Source organism: Alligator mississippiensis, chromosome 14, assembly GCF_030867095.1.
Source record: "Alligator mississippiensis isolate rAllMis1 chromosome 14, rAllMis1, whole genome shotgun sequence".
NCBI lineage: Eukaryota > Metazoa > Chordata > Crocodylia > Alligatoridae > Alligator > Alligator mississippiensis.
This window is the reverse complement of record NC_081837.1, coordinates 27,915,951-27,932,927: the sequence shown is the minus strand read 5'-3', so window position 1 is coordinate 27,932,927 and position 16,977 is coordinate 27,915,951. Positions and strand designations below refer to the sequence as shown.

Genomic DNA, 16,977 nt, shown 5'->3' with positions numbered 1-16,977 from the left:
CTGCACGTAATTACTTTGCTGTAAGATAGTACTGTCCCTGACAGTATCATCTTATGGTGGAGTTAATTAGTTTACTGTGCCCTAATACTAGTGCAGGCTTAGTCAGTGACACTTTACTGCAGTGCTAATTAGTCTACTCTGCAGTAGATGCACCCTGAAAGGAATAATTTGATCTTCTCATTAAAGTTAGTAGGTTCTATCTGGGCGATAACAACTCAGGAAATAGGCCCGGCTATGACCGTTAATGGAGCAATTCAAGCCTTGTCTCAGTTTGGTCAAAAAAGCATACAATGTCAAGCTGCACCAAGAATAAGACTCATCTTATTTGGAACTTAACTAATTTGGAACTTAACTAATATGGAAACAAATATAATGCCTATGTATAATGCAATAGTTTACCTTTCCTGTACATGCTTTGTGCTGTCCTGCTTCCTTTATTTCAGAATGTGGGTAGAAGAAAGAGAGGAGATCTGGAGACAGGCACCAAACAAACCTGGAGAAGTTCCCAAATAAGGAGAGATTGAAAGAGATGGAGCTGTTTAGCTTACAAATGAATCAAAGATACAGCAGGGCTTCATGGTTATAGAACAAAATCTAGAGGATAGTCGAGTATACTGAGGTATAAAACCAGGAACAAAAAAAGAAACTTGTAAATCCATCTGTAATTATCCCATGGGACTCCTGCTGTAAGAGATCAGTGAGTCCCCGAACATTTCACTCCTCAGAAAAGGATTGGACCTAGCAGCACTAATGAGAACATAGGGGACACATCTACATGTGCAATTAATGTGCCTGAATTTTTTCTGCAGAAAATTCAGACTCATTAAAGTGCTTCCAGGCACACATTTACATGTGTGCCCATGTCAGGAGCAAATTGTGCCCGACAGGAGCAACCCAGTCCAGGGCTCCTCATGCTCTGTTCTGCCTCCCTGCAGTGGCCAGGGAGGGCTCCAGACTCCCCTGGGTGCCAACCCCTAGTTGTCCTGGCTCTAGAGGTGGAGGAGTTGGAGGGGGGGGGAGGAGAGGGTGAACTGTCTTGTCCTGGAAGGCAGCTCCCCGCCAGCCACAGGTAGATCAGAACCTGTCTTGATCTCCACACGGCTGGGAGAGCTGTCTCAGCTGCCAGGCAGCTGCCTCCCAGCCACATGGAAATTGGGATGGTCCCAATCTCCATGTGGCTGGGAGGCAGCTGCCTGGCAGCTGGGATAGCTCTCCAGGCCATGTGGAGATTGGGATGTGTCCCAAACTCCACATAGTTGGAAGGCAGCATGCCACTGAGCTGGGACAGCTCTCCCTGCCCCCTGTGGTTCCCTGCTTCCTAGGCTGACTGGAAGCAATTTGCTCCTGGTCAGCACCTACACATATTCTTTGGTGCATTAGTTTAATGTGCCAAGTTTAATGTGACAGAGTAGATTAATTAGTAGATACAGGTATGTCCCAGGGCGATGAAAAGAGAGGGACGAAAACCCCTCTCCTGCGGTTGGGGCCATGATGGGGTTAGCCCACTGCAACCCCGGAGAAACAGCCCTGCGAGCAGGGTGAACTTACCTTTTGCAAAGGCAATGAGCCAGGGCAAGCCATGAGGGAACGAACCTCCTGTGTGGTTCATCAGCTGCTTTTCTATATGGCTGGAACTGGCACGGGTGCCCAGCTGTGTTAAAAGCCGGTATCGGGGAAAAGGCTGCGGAAGCACAGCAGAGAGGAGGATGTGAGCTCCCCTCTTGGACTGACCAGGAACCCTCCTGGTCCTGAGGGGAGAACCTGGGAGTACCCAGCACCAGGCCCAGAGAGTGCGCTAGGACCTGGAATCACACAGAGGGACGATCGGCACGTTCGGCACATTCTGACACAGGACACGTGAGTAGGAAGGAGGCCCCAGACCCTCTGAAGTTTAAGTTGGTCAATGTTCCTTTTTGTTCCTTTTTAAGGCCCCATAGGCCATGGAAGAAGGCCAGGGGATTAACGCTGCGGCGGAGCGTTGACTACAAAGGACCAACTCATGGTATCATAATAAACTCTAGTTTACTGGACAGGATGTGAAGTTACCAATAAAATCATAAATGCAAACTTTGAGTTATGGGTGGTACTGGTCACCTTAGCGCACACACACACATGCACTCACTCATTCAAACCCATGTAGTATAGTATATGGTAGCTGCTGTAATGTGTGCGGGAGCACTGGTGTTAGTATATCTGCCTATCCGAGGCCCTGGAGTCTGCTGTTGATGGTCAGCTTCGGGGGTCACCTGTTTGTCCGTCTGTCTCGGTAGGTTAAGTGCAAAACGAGAGGGTGCCACTGGGGGTTACGCTTCACTGCCTTTTATCCCTTTCTGGCAGACTTGTGTGATCCCCCAGCATCATCTTGCCTACCCAATCCTGAGGTCGCTGTCCCATGTGGGCCTTGAGTAGTACCTGACAGCTGTTAGTCACAGGGGTCTCTGCCTGCTGGTACCTGAAATTTTGGGAGTCCACCCTTGACTTATTGACTTAATGGCTGTATTGTCATGGGTTACAGGAATAGTCTATAGGGTGAGTGCTCAAGTTCCATGAATCAGTTCTTTAGCTTGATTAGCTTAAAATGGAGTTCCTTTGGCTAGGCTATTGTCTACTGATGATCATCATTCACTCGCATTCACTCAACAGATTTCATCACTTTACAATTACAATTTCAATGCAGTTTTAACAATGGTCCAGGGTGTAACTTCATTCTACAGGGAGTACATTCCTTAAGAATTTAAAAGCATAAAATATAAAATACAAAATGCCATGGTAAAGATGAGACAGATGAAATATGAAAATGCACTGTGAGAAATATATAAAAATGCAATGTGAGGTAGTGAGGATCAAAGGCTAAGTGAGCTAGGTTAGCACAGGATATATTTACCATCTTCGCAGTGGATATTTTAGTTCTTTTGTTTTCTTTAGTCACGCTGAGCTCAATTAATATGTAGATGTAGTTTCTAGGTTTCTCCTACAGAAAGCCACTTTAGCTTTCTGACTGGCTCTGAGTCTTGCCACACCCATGCAATGAGTATGCTAGGTCTCTGCCAATACTTAGAAGGAAAAGAAATGCACAAAATGGGGGAGGGGGAGGAGGTGCAAGCAAGAAGGGGCTTCTGTTATATCCATGTCCAGAAGAGAAATGTACAAAGAGGGTTTTCTGCTACAAGAGCACCCTGGGGCTCCTCAGGGACTCCTGACATCACAGGGCGATCCACCATCAGGGTTTACCCTGTATCCAAGATGCCCCATCGGGGTGAGGGAGTATTGAACTGACACCCGGTCCACGACAGGTGAGCCACAAACCATGGCCAAAGAGAAAGAGGCAGCCAACCAAGTAATTGCAGCGCTGGACCTTCAAGGTCAGGAGTGAGAAATTGGGGACACTGGGGGTTGTGGTACCCAAGAAAGGGTTGGACTGACCAACAGATGTCATCCCAACAGGCTGGCATGTCTGGAGCATCTGTCAGAGATGCTTCCCAGCATACCATCCCTTCACCAAGGGGAACCCCACTATTGAACTCAACATCAAAGGAATGGCAGGCTAATGTTGGGGTTTTCTCTGGGGAGGAGCCAAGCAATCAAACAGGCAGCTGGAGCAGATTGCGGCAGGCTCAGGGCTCCCGCTCGAGGGCCGCCCAGGAGAAGTTCCACGAAGCCCAGCGGGTGCAAGGTATTAGAATACAGTGCATTAGACTTATCTGCTATGCAGTAATTGCTGTGCACGTGTAGATGGTGATGCTTTACTGTGCATTATATTAGTCTAATGTGTAGTAAAGCATCTTACGCAGATGCACCCAGGGTGTGATTACATGCTACAAAGTAGCAAGTCCTAATTTTAAGGAATGCTAGGTTGGTGTTAAAGTTAGCACATGCTGTGAGTAGTTGCTCCTCTGTAACGCTGGCAGCTCTGACATGCTGCTAGAGGACTGGTGAGTAGGGGCTTGGCTAAGAGCTAACAAGTCTGTTCTGTACCTGTCCTGCTCACTTGGCTTTCTACTAGCAACACACAAAGCCCCAGCCCCAGCACGTATGCCTGCATGCACACACTGCCTGCCTCCCAGCCCCAATGTGTGTCTGCATGCATGTGCACGCATACACACACCCAGTCTCAGTATACATGCATAGTCCCAGCCCCAGCACACATGTACACACCTCAGCACCAATTCATGCACACATACCCGCACACACCTAGCCCCAGTGTGTATGCACCTAGCTCCAACATGCACACACCCAGCCCTAGCGTGCACACACACACGCACCCCAGCACACATGCATCAGCTGCAGCCCCAGCATGCACACTCCACCTCCAACCCCAGCATGCACTCACACCCACACCCACACCCCCAGCTCATATCCTCCACAGCCCCAGCCCCAACACGCCCTCCCCTCCCCACAGCCTTGCATGTACATCCTACTCCACATCCTCAGACTTGCCTTTGGCTGTGGTCACTGCCATTTAGCACAGCTGGCACACTGGGTAGCAGCAGCAGTGGGTTGGGAGTTTTCATCTGACTTTGCAGAGTGCATGGAGCTAGGGAGCTCCCCTCAACTGTTCATGCAGTTACAAGGTGGGGCTCCATCCAGGCAGGGATGACTCCCGTAGTGCTGCCCCCACTGCTGGACCTGGACTGTGCTGCTGAGCAGTGATTTCAGTCAAAGGCAAGTCTGTGGGGACAGTGTGTGTGTGTGTGTGTGTGTGTGTGTGTGTGTGTGTGTGTGTGTGTGTGTGCGCACACGCGCGCGCTGGAGCTATGTACATGAGTGCATGTACACATGCATGTTCTGGTGCTATGTTCATGAGTGTGTGTGCACATACATGTCCTAGGGCTGTGTATACCTGTGTGCATATGTGTGCACATGTATGTGGGCTGGGGCTGTGTGTGTGGTTGTGTGTATGTGGGTGTGTTGGCCAGCAGCTGTCCTCTTCACTCCCTTACTTTGCCCTTTCCTAACTCATTAGCCACTGCTCCGCTGTCAGGCCTGCCATTAGGGGGGCATCAGAATCCAGGAAGAAACCTAGTCCACTTGGGAGCAGTACTTCCTGGGATACTGGAGGACCACAAATTGGTTGTTTTAACTCCATTCAACATTTAGAAGATAACCTAAATCAAGCTTCCTAGCACAGTTCAGAGATAATCCTCATCTCAAGTGGTATGACTTTAAAATGCCTAGAGGGCACTTAGCACTAGTTAACAAGCTTGAAGGAGCTAGTATTCAAATTTTAAGTATCATTAACAAGAGCTAATTGCAATGTGCAATCTCACCCACACACAGGGCACATCTACATGAGGCACCATTGTGCAAAGTAGCTTATTCTACCCTGCATTTGTGTGTCATGGCAAAAACTGCGCGAATGCACTAATGTGCAGTAGAATTAGTCTGCTGTGCATTAAGCATCAGAAAAACCCCATTCACCATTGCTACTGTGCATTAGTGTGCATTTATGTAGTACCTTATATTAGAGGTACTAAACTAAATGCGCAGCGGCAAAGGTGCACTAATGAATATGTAGACGTGCCCACAGCTACTATACATGGGATTACACTGTTCCAAAGGACAAACCAGCCACATAGAAATAAAATTCCTCTTAATCAGTGATTCCACAATTGCCCATTGCAGCATTTCTTGCACCTTCTTTTGAATTAGCTGGTGCCTGTCACTGTCAGATCCATGGTTGCATGGACTGCTGGCCAGACACAAGCTGGTAGTTTCTGTGTTCTTCTGCTCATAGAAGAGGTGGACTTCACACATTCTCTGTGTTGTATCGGGTTTGTGCTTTTTTGGGTAGAAACAGACATCACCTAATTGAAGTGGATCAGCAGATGTGGTGTGACAAAAGGTGAGACATCTATTTCTCTGCATTTATTCAGCCATAACAATTGTTACTGTGTCACAAATACCATGTCAAGTAATGTCTGTTTCTTCCTTAGAGGAGCAGGAGTGCAGGACTCCTGACTAGCACCTGCCTGACTTCATTGGTAAGTGTATCCTGGGTAGGTGGGACAATGCCTTCACTGTCTCATCCATCTCACCAGACAGCACCCAAATGAGTTGTCCCAGCCTTCTCCTTGTTGCCTTATTCCTATGACTTTCTCTTCTTCCCAGTCCCCTTGTCCCAAGTGTCTCTACTAATGCTGTAACATGTAACTGTTAGGGCTGTGCAAAGCTTTGGTCCCTCATTCGATTTGATACAGATATGGCCCAATTTAGTGGCCAAATCTCCAAATTCAAATCAAATCAAACCAGAGGACCCTTTAATCTCTCTGAATTGAATCAGAACCCTCCAAATCAATTTGGAGAGATTCAGAAAGATTCAGAGATTCAGACATAGCTACAGCATTAAATGTTTTTTCTACATACCTCTAGGTAACAGGGGCTCGTGAACGCTGCGATGCTGGGGTGCATGGAGCATCCCACAGGAGCACAGAGGGGGTTGGGGGTTCCCAGCGCACTCGGCAGCAGACCTGGAACTGGACCAGAAGCACTTCTGGTCCAGTTCCAGGTCTGCTGGAGAGCACACTGGGACGCCCCCTGCACCCTCCTGGCTTGGTGACTGGTGCTTCCTGGGTGGGGGGGGCACCTAGGGTCCCCCGTGGCCAATGTCTGAGCCAGGGGGACGCGGGCCCCCCCCGCGCGCACTCCCCGGCAGACCCAGAAGTGGACTGGAAGTACTTGCTGAGCACGTGGAAGACCCCCTGTACTCCTGTGGGATGATGCTCCATGTGCCCCAGCAATGCAGCACTCACAAGCCACACCTGCTACCTCAAGGTATGTAGAAAAAACTTCTAAAGCTGTGTCAATGTCCAAATCACTGATTCTCCAAATCAGCATTGAATCTTCAGATTCAGATGTGTCTGAATTGAATCAGGACAGTGATCTGAATCAATAAATCGAATCACTACCCCTGATTTGGGCTGAATCTGAATTGAATAGGGCCCCCTTTGCACACCTCTAGTAACTAATATGTTTTATAAACTGTTTATTTGCTGAAAAATGCAGAAATGAGTTACATGTTCAGGTCACATTTGGTTAATGATTTCAGCCAAATAAAAATGATAAAAAATTCAGAAATGTTGAAACTGTTTTTAGCCTTTTCCAGAACAATGTGATTTGGTTTCTGAGGCTAGAGTCTACTAGTGGACTTGATGACACTCACAAACCCAAAGGGAAAAGCGAATGTTCAGGCCCTGATGTATAGGTTCAAATTCTATTTCTGGCTGATGGCAAGCAGACATTTAAACACAGGCCTCCCACCTGTCAGAGGTAGTTTCTCCTGGGCCCTTCTGATGGTGCATTTTCCTTTTGTATATGAAATTAAACAATCGGGTATGCCTGATTAGAGGTTGGGGAAGCAACCCCAGGCAGCCAGACAGGATTTATACACATCTGTGTAACTGCAGCTCAGCTGGGTCAGCCAGGGAGAGTTCCTGCAGCAGGGGCCATAATCACCTCACACTATAAATCTGGGAGAGCTGGCAACCGCAAGCTCAGAAACTAAGAGAACGGACCAAGAAACACAAGCTGACCTTCTCTAGAACTTGTGATTTTGGGGTCTGACTCATGATCCAGGGCTGGGCCAAACTGTACAGCCTTGTTTGTACCGTGTTGGCAACAAGTTCTAGCACAGAGGGGCTGAAACACACCCAGCGTGTGCCTTGTCTGCTCACACCTTCCATGTACTCCAAACCTAGCAGTGAGCCTGCTTCAGGTCCTCCCTGGTACCTGCCCTGGGACATATCAGAGACAGAGAGCTCATGAGTAGGCTCAAAGGGGAGTCTTGGCCTACTTCCAGGCTTAGTGGGCCAAGCAGGCCAGGTGTGGGCGAGGCCTGCTCAGGCCCCTCAGTACTGGGAAACGCTCCCATTGAGGCATAAGACAAGCCTTGAGCGTTTGTTGGGGGAAACAAACAGGGGGAAATGTGTTTGGCTATGAGTTTAAAGAGGTCAGGCCTCATGGCAGTGAGGCACAACACAGACTGGGGTAAGCACCTGATGGGAGGGAGGAGATGGGGCACCCAGCTGAGTAAGAGTTCTGCTTCTGAGGGGACATAATGGCGGGGGGGGGAGCCAAAGCCCGGAGGGGCAGGCCAGGGAGTCTGGCAGGGGACCTGAGCAGGGCAGTGCTGTGGTAAGAGCAGCACGTGAGACAGAGGAGTTCTGGATGGGAGGGGGGCGGGAAATGGGGAAGCCAGTGGAGGAGGGAGTGGTGGCTGTGCAGGGTGGTGGCCAGGCGTGGGCTGCAGTCTGGCTGAGAGGCGTGGAGAGGGAGGAGTGGTTGCTAGAGCTGATCCATCTGTGGGATAGCAAATTCACTGGAACCAGACGAAGGATGGACTTGGCCCCAGGACTCTTAATGTTAAGATTTTTTTTACTCAGTCCAGAAGGATGATCCAAGAAACAATAAATAACCATCACACAGCTTCTTTTGTTACTGACCCAGCCTGCACTGAGGGTAGAATGACACGTTTGGTCTCATTTCATCAGCTTGGAGCTCAGGATAGTGCATGGTTGTGTCAAGTAATAAGATTTCGTATAGCAATTTGGAATTTTCCAGCTAGCCCCCCAGACACGCTGCCAGCTCTAGACCCACTGCTACTGCTGCCACTGGATGCTTTGCTGCTGCTGGACCCACTGCCGCCCCTGTGATGGCCATGGCAGCTGCCTTTGTGGCCTGGGTTGGATCTAGACTATAAGGAGCCCTGCAGTTCAGATCTGTCCCAGCAGCCAAGGTGAGTTCAACATCCCTGCTCTGGAGTCCCCTCGATTTACTCTGATGGAAAAATGAAGCAGGTTCATTAGACACAGAATTCACTTTGCAGGAACGGCTGCTTTCTGGTGGCAGAGCATCTGGGCAACCTGGTGAAGGTCAGCCAGCCATACTATAGCACAGCATGGAGAAATCAACCTCCCAGGCTAAGGCCAAGATCTGCAGGAACTGGCTGCTGGTAATTGGGCTTCGACTTCCACACTTAGGCCTCTCAATCAGAATACACTTCACCTCCATTAGCGCAGTGTGGTAGCATCCACTTAAGATGGCTGTGAATTTGTCCCTTGAAAAAGGGTGACCCCAGCCCAGCAGGCTGAGGTTGTGATCAATCAGCGTGATAACCCAATGACATCCTTTTGGAGTGGTGATGCTTGTATAGTGGGATAAGCTGGTTAGCAGTGGGTGTGCATATGATTGGCATTCAGGAGGAAAGCAGCTCGTCTTTGTTCACTTTGCATTAAGCTCTTTAATTGCTGTGTCAAGAGGAACAGAAGAGAGTCTGGGAATGATCTGGAAAGACAACAACTGTTGCTAGGAATTTCAGTCATGGAACAAGCAGGATTGCTGAGTTGTTTTCTCAGGCAGGTGCCTTTTCCCAGGATCCTAGAAGGGCAGCACCATTGCCCCAGCAGGTGTCCTATTCTCAGCCCATATGTGGCTGTTTTGGAAAGCTGGAGGCATTTCAGAGTTTTGCAAGTGTAAAGAAAACATTGTTTTCCCCTAAATTCCAGCTGAAGCCCTAGCCTGGTGTCACTCAGAAGTGACGGACATAATAAATTCTTCATAAGTGCAGAACTTAATATTTGGCTTGGTGAATAGTCCCTTAGCTGCCAAGATGATCAGTGTCATATAAATCCCGAGGATTGGGAATGAGAATGGAATCCAGACTTTCAGAGAATTCACTCAGTATTTGTCTAGTGATGAATGTAAAAATGTAGGGTTCCCGCATAATCACCAGGAGACTCTTTCTTTTTGGCTGAGCCTGGGAAGAAAGTGTCTTAGAAAATGGGGAGTACAGTGGAGCCTGGCAGAATTAAGGCTACCTGAGTTATTGACTCCTTTATTAAAGAGGTTTCAGTGAAGTCCTTGGCACTCTCTCAGTGTTTCCCTCTACCCCAGCTGGATGCAAAAGGCTGGATGTAGGTATCTCTGTGGGATTCTCAAAGGTGCACTATGCAGAAGGCCTAGGACTGGGTAGTCCCAGTGATCACATCAAGCTGTGACTGGAATGAACTAAGGTTACTTTATTTCGGGATGCCTCACTTCGGGGGACAGACTGGTGAGACCATTCATGCATATCCTCCTCACTCTGCTGTTGGCCCTCCAATCCCCTTCACAGCACATATGATTTGTCCATGCCTGTATGACAGTCTGTGCCTTCAGCTGCAGAAGAGGTGAGTTGAACCATGTGACCTACATGCACTTTGGAATTCACTTCCGGGCTTGACCTTGCTACTAGCAGTCATTTCCTAAAGCCACTTGAAATGTTTTCAAATGGTTTAAATGACCTGCAAAAATATTCAAGAAAAATTGTCAGTATTCACAATTGACAATCCATGTTGTTGAACACTTGCAACAAATGGTGAATTCTTAACAATTTTACGTTCAGTTTCAATTTTCACGTTTTCAGTTTTCAATTTTTGTTTTATTATGAAAAAAGGTTATTGAAAATGTTTATTTACAGAAGACCAGGCTTTTGGTAAATAAGATCTCCCATCTTTTATCTCCAATAGCCGAGTGGTTACGGCACTTGCCTAAGAAGTGGGAGATGTAGTGAGCCTCTCCTTAGAGAACCGCTAGTATGCCGAGTCTTCAGCCATAGCTTTGGGCAAGCATTCTAGGATCCCAACACTTGCATCACCTGTCACTGATCAATGCTGCTTTTGAAGTCAAGTTCTGACTCGGGACTCCCAAAAAGAAACCTTATCCAGATTCCCTCTCCCTGTAAAAAATAGTGAGTTGCTGAAGAAGAAGCAAGATTACCATGTTGATGAGTACCTGGACAATACAGAGACTGAGATAAGACTTGTCAGTCAAATGTTTGTTGGACTGTAATTTTACCTATGCCTACACTGAAGACAGCAGCATCTATGGCAGCACCTGAGTCCCAGGACTGACTCACTTGAAAGACTGAGGGGGGTGGCTTTACTTGTCAAAGGCTGCATCTACATGTCACCCTACATCACCGTAGTGACACACTGTGTCACTGTACAATGTGCTATGGTTATGTAGCAATCATGTGAGTCTACACATGACTGGCAGCTACTTTGCCATAGAGGCATGCTCCCCCATTTTAGCATGCGACTACAGCGAAGTAGTGGCCAAGACTAACTGTGCGCTGTGTTCACGGCACAGTACGGACAATTACTAAAGAACAGCTCAGTAGCAACGTCGCTGTAGGGTGACGTGTAGATGTACCCAAAGTGTTTAAATGTGTGTTGAATTCACATTTAAATGTCAAAGTGTTTTGCTGTGACTGGAAGGCAGGCAAGGTACAACACTTAGGTCAACCATATCTTCCAGGTCCTCCAGATGACTGCTGCAGTGAGGAAATTGGTAGTCCTTCTGGGCTTAGATTTGCCCTAATCTCCCTTGTCTGGATCCACTTTCAGCACTCTGGTTTATAGGACTCCCCTTTTTGTTTCTTAGGCCATGTTCTATTGGCCACAAATTCATCTGCCCAATGATTGAGAGTGCTCATATCCTTAGGATTTCAGTTCATCATCCAAGTTTTAAGGTCTGGAGGACATATTTTGTAGAACTGCTCCAAACACAGAAAATCAAGCATCCCCCCAAACGAGACAGCAGCTCCCTTGTTCCATTTTTGCCTATAATCCTTCAGTCTGGCTCTGACTTATGCATACATCTCCTGAATCTTTTGCATTCCACAAAACTCTTTCCTATGAGCTTCATGAGTCAGTTTAAATTTGAGCAGTAGGGCCTGCTTGATCTGTTCATAATTCTGCCCAGTATGTTCAATCCATATGGTTAAAAACTTCCAGGTATTCAAAACACAGTAAGGGAATGAGACAGCAAAGCCAATCCTCATAGGAGATCTGATGCAGTCTATAAACTCCCTCAAAAACAGATACAAATGTGTCCATTTCCCCCTCTTTCTCATTAAATGTCAAAAAGTGGGCTGCCCCTACCAGGCCTGGAGCTCCTCAGTCTCTCTGGTGCTTTGATCCAAAGCTCCTCCATCTGAAGCTTCTTTTCTTCCAAAATCAATTGTTTCTTCTCCAGGCCAATGTCGGGGGGAAGAGGAGCATGATGACACCCAACTGCTGCTTCAGCAGCTGTGATGGTCATCACTCACACTGCCCTCCTGTACTGGCAAATCAGGCTTCAGTCCTGTTACTGGGTCTGGAACCAATTCAAGACTCTGAGCTTGACTGCTGTGTTCCAGGAGCGTGATTTGCTGTGCCTTGTTGGCCTTCCCAAAGGTTAGACCTCTTTCCTGGCACAATTCAGTAAGCCTCTCCTTAGAGATCTGCTTGTATGCTAAATCCTTGGCCATAGCTTTGGATAGGCACTCTGGGATCTCACTGCTTGCACCACCTGTCACTAATCAATGCTGCTTTTGAGGCAAAATTTTGCCTCAGGGCTCCCCAAGAAGATGCCTTATTTGGTCTCCCTCCTTCAGTGTCCCTTGAGGGGCAAATCTCTGGCTTGTAGACCCTGGCTTCTCTTTGTCCCTGACATTCGCAGTGATCCATAGCACCCCACTTCAGAGATCTCCTTTTTTTGGTCAGCTCCTTCCTTTTTTTGTGTCCTTGTGACAAGGTTTTTAGCAGCATTCACAGATCTCATTGGACTCTGACAGGCAGCACTGCACACTTTTGCTATAGCCTTGAACTTGCCAACTATGTACCTTAGCACCTGTGCCACCCCAGCCCATAGTCAGCTCCCATGAAAGGGGTGATTCCTTCTTTGGCGGGGGCGTGGGGGTGCAGGGCAGGGTCAGACTGCTTATATCTCAGACAGCACAGTAGACTTCTCAGGTCCAAACAAACAGTCTTCAGTGTGCCATAGCATTTCTCTTGGTCCTCCCTCAGACTCCCTGGTCTGCCCTGCCTGAGATTACTCTTTCTCTTCCTAGTTCTCACCTAGGCTTCTGTTACACAGGGAAGTTTTGAACCTGTGCCTCTGACTTCCCAGCACAGCACTGTAACCTTCTCGAAGCTAGTTAGGGACTAGACTCACTGCCTAGAGAGAAGCAGAGATATGTTCACCCCTTGGGAGCAAGCTTGTAGAGTAGAACCTGTGACCTATTCCTGGCTGGGTCAGCAGCCACCTCACTGAGCCACACGCTTGGGCTCAGGAGCCTTGGGCTTCTTACTTCCTACTGGCCCTACATTATGTCTTGGCTGCCCAGGGGCGAGTTTCTAAAGAAGTGCTGGAGAAAGCGTGTGACAATGCCTGTCCTGTGACATGGTGCTCAGCAAGCTGAGCTGGGAAGCTGGCGATACAGATTCAACTCACTTCTGCATGAGCCTACAGCTTGGGCTTTCAGCTTCCTGGGCAAGCACCTTAGCCACTCAGCTATTGTAGCTAAACCATGTGGTCCTTGTCCTCCTCCACCTTGAACACCCCCTAGTCATAGGGTTTTGCCAGATAGAATTTCATGACTTAAGTTGCCTAGCATATATGCATACAAAGTTGAGTGGTTGCCAAGGCCTGAGTGCTCCTACTGCATTTGCTCAGTTACTATGCAGACATTTATGTATCTACAGTGACTGTGGATCACAAAAATTGATAAGTGCCAAAAATGGCTGGGTAACTGTCACTTGGGCGAATGAAGTGAAGTAGGGTTCTTCCCCAGAGCTATACATAGTATACCAACATCTGTCTTACCTGTGCCATGTAGAAACAAAAACATTTCTGCTCTTACTCACTACTCTTATTTCTCTTCCTCTTTGGAGGATCATAGTAGTCCTTTTTGCTACAGTATCACCCTGGAAGCTCAGTTAAATTGCTTCTATATTAGCATATCTAAATTAATTTTGGTAAGCCTGCTCATTTGGTACCTCATATCTGTAGATATGACCACCTGTATTTTTTGTTCATAGTTCTATAACTCTGTTTTGGTTATTTGAAAATTCATTGTTTTTGAATGGTCCCAAATTACCAAGAGATCCAAATATTCCTTTGTGACTGCTTTGTCCCCTTTGCTATTTACCATATTACCCCTCTTTGTGCCATCTAGAACTTATACTTTCACTGATGAAAAATGCTGAATACAGTCAATCCTAGCACTGATCTCTATAAAACCTCTAGTCCTTTTCAGTGATGATAAGAGAGATCTGTCAGATAGGACTGTTCTTAATCCATTTAACATATGCTCTACTGAGGTCACATAGTGCTAATTTTCTACTTATAATGTGTGGTACTAAGTCAGATTTTGTATAAAAGTTCCTGCACAAAAATTGTTTAAAAGCACCATTTTTTTACAGACCTCTGGGCAGTGCCCTTTATCAACCAACCTTGTAAACCATGTAATTTCATGAATAAATCAGATTAATTCAAGAAAACTTATTAGACCTTGCTGATTATCAAGACATAACAAACTACTTCCTGTCCTTGCAGTGGCAGGACATTGGCAATGCCTTTGTCCTGCAGCATTGCCCGTAGAAAGGTAAAGGGTGTTTGGGGCATTATACCTGGTAGTCATTCAAGAGGATTGTTCCCAAGGCTTTTAAGAAGAGGTTAGACAAACTCTTGTCTAGGGTGGTTTAGCCAAGAATGAGCCCCCCCCCCCCCCCCCCAGTGCAGGATATTGGACTAGATGAATTCCTGAGTCCTTTCCAGTATACTTTTCTATGCCTATATGATTATTTATGAGACTATATTGAGAGGCATTAATTATATTTATATCCTTTAATTTTTTATTTAGTGAATCCAGTATTAGCTTTCTCAATATTTTGCCTAGGTCTAGCATCAAGCTAAGCAACATCTAGTTACTCAGGTTGTTCCCATTTGTCTTTGTTTTGAATACTGCCCCAGCAGTAGCTCTCTTCCTGCCTTCTGGAATGGCTAGAGTATCCCAATATTTGTTAAAAATTAACATCACCTGGCCAGAGATCTCATGAGCCAATTCTTTTAGGACTCTTGGGGGCCATTTGCCTGGGCCTGCTGATTTAAACATTAGGTAATATGGTGAGGCTAAATTGAACAGCATGAGCAAAGCTAAGCATTTGAAGTTCATTCTCTATAGGCAAATGGGAACATAAATTGCTTCCTTGGCGTTAGCTTTTGTCAGCCATTTTTGGAGAAAAGGTCTTCTGAGTTCATCCCCATCACCATTTCCAACCCATTACAAGGAAGAGGTCCCTTGTTGCCATCCATAAAGTTTTCCATAGGCCCATTGCTGAGCCACTGATATCCATTTATCATCTATTTATCAGAATGTAAGCCCAGTTCACCTAGTCTTTCATAGCTCAGCAGTTATTTGCCATTCTTGTCTCTGCAGCTCTCAGCTGGGCTAGATTAGGGGGTTAAATGCTGGAGTGGAAAAGAAAAGGGCCTCACACAAAGGTCAGCCTTTGTCTGTAAGGTTCTCCTTCCTTGTCTGAGTTTATGTGACTGCTTCTGGCAGAGCTCTGGAAACAATGATTCTGCAGCTGCAGATGGCTTAGCCCAAGCTGATCCTGTGAACTGCCTGTTGTACAGGTGCTGACAATCAGCAATGTCCCAGAGGGCTGGGAACAGACCATCAGCAGTCTGGTAGTATGGCTGTTCTCTCCCATCTAGCAAAGAAAGCGCCCAGGCAGAAGCTGCTTAGTGAAAATGATGGAGGACTCTGTGTAGCAGGAAGTCAGTCCCATGAATCAGGACTGCCCCCATGGCTGGCTGGAGCAGGGTCTTGTGAGCAGTGCTGCCTCCCCACTCATACATTCTCCTCTTGCTCTGCACAGATCCCTAGGATCAGATGGGATCCACATGACATGCCTTTAGGCCCATTTCCTGCTTGCAAGACAACACCTACTGGGTTGACTCCCTGCCTATGCTTCACGCCCTCAAGCCCATGGGTTGGCCACACCTGGAAGGCTCTTCTCTTTTTATGGCTTGGTCACAATTTAATCAGAATCACTGTGGATACTGTTCCACAAGGCCTTGCTTGAATCATTCTAAAAGCTAGTAAATTATCTGGCTTGGCACTAGAATAAAGTGATGGGTGACTTGAGATCCCTGATGTAGCCTAGGCACCATCTATGTGCTGGACAGTGCCTCCCCACCTTGCACTGGCTGTCTAGGCTACTAGCAGTAAGGGTGTGAAAAGTGGGCCATATTCAATTCTGATTCTGATTTGGCCCAATTTGGGGGACAATGATTCTATTAGCTGATTCAGATCACTGTCCCGATCCAATTTGACAAAATCCAAATCTGAAGATTTGATTCTGATTTGGAGAATCAACGATTTGGCCATAGACACACTTTATATGTTTTTTCTACATACGTTGAGGTAGCAGGCACAGCTCCTGAACGCTGAGATGGTGGGGCAGATGGAGCATCCCACAGGAGTGCAGAAGGGCCCCCTATGTGCTTGGCAGCGAACCCGGAAGTGGACCGGACGTACTTCTAGTCTACTTCCGGGCCCACTGTTGAGTGCTCAGGGAGTTCCCCATGCCCCCTGGGTCAGCAATTGGCTGCGGGGGGACCATAGGTGGCCCCCCAGACCCAGGTGACACCAGTTACCGAGCCGGGGGGGGATCCCCCACACACTCTGCAGCAGACCTGGAAGTGAACTGGAAGTGCTTCTGGTGCACTTCCAGGTCTGCCGCCGAGTGCACTGGGGACCCCACTGCGCTCCCATGGGACGCTCCATCCCCCACACCATCTCAGCATTCATGAGCTGCCTAGTACCTTGAGGTACGTAGAAAAAACATATAAAGCTGTGTCTACGTCCAAATCGTCGAATCTCTCTGAATTGAAGCGGAGGGTTCCGATTCGATTCGGAGAAATTAATGGGTCTCCTGATTCGATTCAGATTTGGAGATTCAGCTGCCGAATCGAGGTTCAGCAACATTCTAGCTCCACAGCTACTTCATTTTTTTCAGCTTGAGCCCTGAGCCAGCTTCCATGTACAGAGCCAGCCCCCTTATGACTGGTTAGAGCCTCAGTGCACACACCATGGGAGGCCTCCGTTACTAATCCTTTCTCCCTTGGTGCCTCCAAGAACATTTGAAAGTGAGGAGTGAAGCCAGAAGT

General features: G+C 47.4%; 1 long non-coding RNA gene across 1 annotated transcript; it reads left to right on the top strand.

The window, feature by feature from the left end:
* The first annotated feature begins 1,194 nt into the window (after positions 1-1,194).
* Positions 1,195-14,279, top strand: LOC109282892 (uncharacterized). The gene is made up of 4 exons (XR_009456530.1): positions 1,195-5,981; positions 8,557-8,731; positions 8,822-10,163; positions 10,503-14,279. It is a non-coding gene; the product is annotated as an uncharacterized LOC109282892 (long non-coding RNA).
* Positions 14,280-16,977: the final 2,698 nt, after the last annotated feature.